This window comes from Cnephaeus nilssonii, assembly GCF_951640355.1.
Source record: "Cnephaeus nilssonii genome assembly, chromosome: X".
Classification (NCBI taxonomy): domain Eukaryota; kingdom Metazoa; phylum Chordata; class Mammalia; order Chiroptera; family Vespertilionidae; genus Cnephaeus; species Cnephaeus nilssonii.
This window is the reverse complement of record NC_137071.1, coordinates 97,026,508-97,030,468: the sequence shown is the minus strand read 5'-3', so window position 1 is coordinate 97,030,468 and position 3,961 is coordinate 97,026,508. Positions and strand designations below refer to the sequence as shown.

Here is a 3,961-nt window from a genome sequence, read left to right as displayed (position 1 = left end):
TCAGCCTCTTTGTTCCCTAAGTGAACCAACTAGATGTTAATACTGCTCTGCTACAAGGTAAAACCTCCTAACTCAAACTTATTGAAAAAAGAGCGAAACTTCTGCAAAGTGCACTTTAAGAAGAGGTACTTTTTGCTTCTGAAAAAAGACCAGTGAGTCCTCTAAAAATAATAAAAGGGAGTATTTTACAGTCAAGCACATGATTTGGATTGAAGAATTCAGATGTTGCTCTGCTGGTCTAAGCTGTTAATACTCTTCTTGTTCCTCCTGTGGGCCCCCTTTATCAGGTATAACAAAGCCTTCATCTGTGCCAGTGGTTCTCAACCTTTCTAATGCTGCGACCCTTTAATACAGTTCCTCATGTTGTGGTGACCCCCAACCATAAAATTATTTTCGTTGCTACTTCATAACTGTAATTTTGTTACTGTTAATGAATCGTAATGTAAATATCTGTGTTTTCCGATGGTCTTAGGTGACCCTGCTAGCGGTTCTCAACCTGTCGCGACCCACAGGTTGAGAACCGCTGCTATAGAGCCTAAGACCATCGGAAAACACAGATATTTGCATTACGATTCATTAACAGTAGCAAAATTACAGTTATGAAGTAGCAACAAAAATAATTTTATGGTTGGGGGTCACCACAACATGAGGAACTGTATTAAAAGGTCGTGTCATTAGAAAGGTTGAGAACCACTGAGTGGCATAGAGAATGTCCACACTCCTCTGCAATACAGGGTTGTTTTCCCCCTAGTTCTCTTGGCAAATCAATTTAAAGGTCTTTAGCTTTCCAAAGTAGAAATCTCTTTCTTTCTCCAATTCTTTTAGGGTAAGTTTCAATATGCTGACCTGCTGCATCAGTTCAGTTACTTCGTTGTCCCCATTGTTCACACCAGGATTCTTTCGCAGCACACCTGGGCCAGCCTTAGGGGTTGCAGCAGTTCTGTGTGTAGCAATGGGCCTCTGTGGAGCTGCACTGCTAGAGCTGAGAGGTTTCTTCAGTTTGTTCATAGCTGGAGCAACAAGGGAGGGAGCCACTGCAGTTTCTTGATCTTGTCTGGCAGCTACAGGGTCATAGTCTTTTCCATCATAGTTTGCATCAAAAAACTTCTTGAACCACTGAATGAATTCAAAATTGTCCTGAAACTTTCCTTTTACTAATCTGTCCACAGGAATAATTTTGTCAACACCCATTCTCTTAAAACCTGTTTGTAGTATTTTGAGGTTCTGGATGTATTCATATTCTAGCTTAGCTCGAAATTTCACTTTCTTCAAGGCAATGGAGCTAGGGAACAGCATGTCCATAAACTGACAACAGGCAGCTCCTGAGCACAACTGTTAGACCTTTGTCAGATTCAACTGCAGGGACTCATTGATCCAGGCCAGCATGTCATCTCGACTTACCTTATCACTGGTGACTGAAGTTGAATATACGCTCATTGCCATGCCCGGCTCTGGTTCTCCGGTTCCATCTTCCTCTCTTCAAACCGTCCAACCCTGCCCGCCCACACGATGACCTCACATGCCCCCCTGTTACCCATCCACGTAAAGCACCCAGACCATTTTTAAGGATTCTTGTGATTAGATAAGATCCACCGGGATGATCACCCTATTTTAAATGATTTATGATTTAAACTACCTCTGTCAAATCCCTTTACAGCAGCATCTGTCTGATTAAATAAGTGGGAGAAGGTAAGTTTACAACAGAAATAAGAATCTTGGGGGACATCTCACACTTTTTTCCCATGACATTGAAGTAAGTGAAACCATGATCACCTCCTGCTAATGAGAACATAGGCTCAAATTAAGGCACTTCTCATTAGTGGTTGAGCACTCCTCATTTCATATTAATTATGTATTCTCAATATAGACAATATTACCCTCGAAGGGGTGAAAATTAATTTGGATACAGGGGAGAAATCTTAGATAATACAATGGTTTGGAGTCCTCCAAAGCTCTACCTGACAAAATTTAATTCATTGGTATTTAATTTTTCTCATTAAGGAGAAGTTAAATTAATTGAAATTTATTTTAATTCATTCATTGGATTTAATTAATGAATTGATTAATTTATTTGGCATTTAAATTTAATTTGTTTTTTTTCTCCTTTGCAGTCCAGTATAAGAGAAAGGTTTTGTAACTCAGTTTTTAAGGATTTCCCTGCATCTGCATTTTACACAAATTTCTATTCTCATTTCTGGAACTTTCATAGTTGTCTCTGTAGCTTTTCTTCCTTTACAGTGAGAGAAAATTTACTTCCTGCCACCAGTACAATGTGCATGATAACTTAAACACACTTAAATATTGGTCAATTATCTTTATCATCCCCTAAAACTTTTAATTATCCTCAATAGGGGTCTGATATAACTTTTGGATATACTAGATACATATTGTCTGCCAGTTGTCCAATAAACATATGAAAGGATGTTCAATGTCACTAATCATTAGATAAATGCAAATTGAAACCACAATGAGATATCACCCACACCTGTCAGAAAGGCTATCATCAATAAATCAGCAAACAAGTGTTGCTGAGAATGTGGAGGAAAGGAAACCCTGGTACACTGCTGATGGGAATGCAGATTGATGCAGTCACTGTGGAAAGAAGTATGAAGTTACCTCAAATTAAAAATGGAACTGCATTATGGCTCAGCGATTTCACTTCTGAGAATATATATGAAGAAATCTGAAACACTAATTCGAAAGAATATATGCACTCCATGTGTTCATTGCAGCGTTATTTACAATATCGTTATTTACAATAGACAATATTTGGAAGCAATCCAAGTGTCCATCAGTAGATGAGGGGATAAAAAGCTGTGGTACATTTACTTGGTGGAATACTACTTAGCCATAAAAAGGAAGGAAACCTTACTCTTTGAAATGGATCTGAAGTATATTGTGCTAAGTAAAATAAATTATTCAGAGAAAGCAAGTACCATATGATTTTACTTATATGTGGAATCTAATGAACAAAATAAACTAATAATGTGGAGACAGGTTCATGGATACAGAGAACAGACTGACAGCTTTCAGAGGGGAGGGTGTTGGGGGCTGGGTTGGAAGGGTGCTCATCTACTGATGGGCACTTGGGCTATTTCCAGATCTTAACTATTGTAAATAGCACTGCTATAAACATATGGGGTGCATATATTCTTTCTGATTGGTGTTTCGAGTTTCTTAGAATATATTCTTAGAAGTGGGATCACTGGTTCAAATGGGAGTTCCATTTTTTTATACTTTTTGAGGAAACCCCATACTGTTTTTCACAGTGGCTACACCAGTCTGCATTCCCACCACCAGTGTATAGTAAAGTTCACTTTTCTCCACATCCTCACCAAAACTAGTCATTTGTTGATGATAGCCATTCTGACAGGTGTGAGGTGATACCCCATTTTCTTTTTTAAAAATGGGCAAAGGGCTTATATAGACACTTCTCCAAAGAGGACATACAGAAGGCCAAGAGATATATGAAAAAATGCTCAGTCATTGACTTCATATATTTTAATCTGGTGCCAGATCTTGGTTTTGTATGTATCTACCAATATTAATTCCTTTATCTTTGAGAGTAATTATAATTATAATGAAGTATATACACTGAGTGGCCAGATTATTATGATCTCTGAACACATAATAATCTGGCCACTCAGTGTATATCCTATATAATAGAAGGCTAATATGCAAATTGTCCCCTTGACCAGGAGTTCGACCAGCAGGCAGGCCAGCCAACCGCCCATGTCCTCTCCCCCTGGCCAGGCTGGCCGGACCCCATCCATGCACAAATTCATGCACCGGGCCTCTAATATATATATATATATATATACTGAGTGGCCAGATTATTATGTGTTCAGAAATCATAATAATCTGGCCACTCAGTGTAGACTAGAGGAGAGAATGTAGAAAATAGTTAAGGCAAGAGAAATGAGACAATCAAGAAATAAACTTCTCAGGAAGGAACCAGGTG

The 3,961-nt window shown here is 38.6% G+C and overlaps 1 pseudogene across 1 annotated transcript; it reads right to left on the bottom strand.

Annotated features, from left to right (window-relative positions):
* Positions 1-246: 246 nt before the first annotated feature.
* On the bottom strand, positions 247-1,443 carry LOC307096208 (microtubule-associated protein RP/EB family member 1-like; annotated as a pseudogene). Its single transcript has 2 exons — positions 695-1,443; positions 247-305 (listed from the first exon to the last, which is right to left on the bottom strand). The product of its transcript is annotated as a microtubule-associated protein RP/EB family member 1-like (transcript).
* Between the last annotated feature and the right edge of the window lie 2,518 nt (positions 1,444-3,961).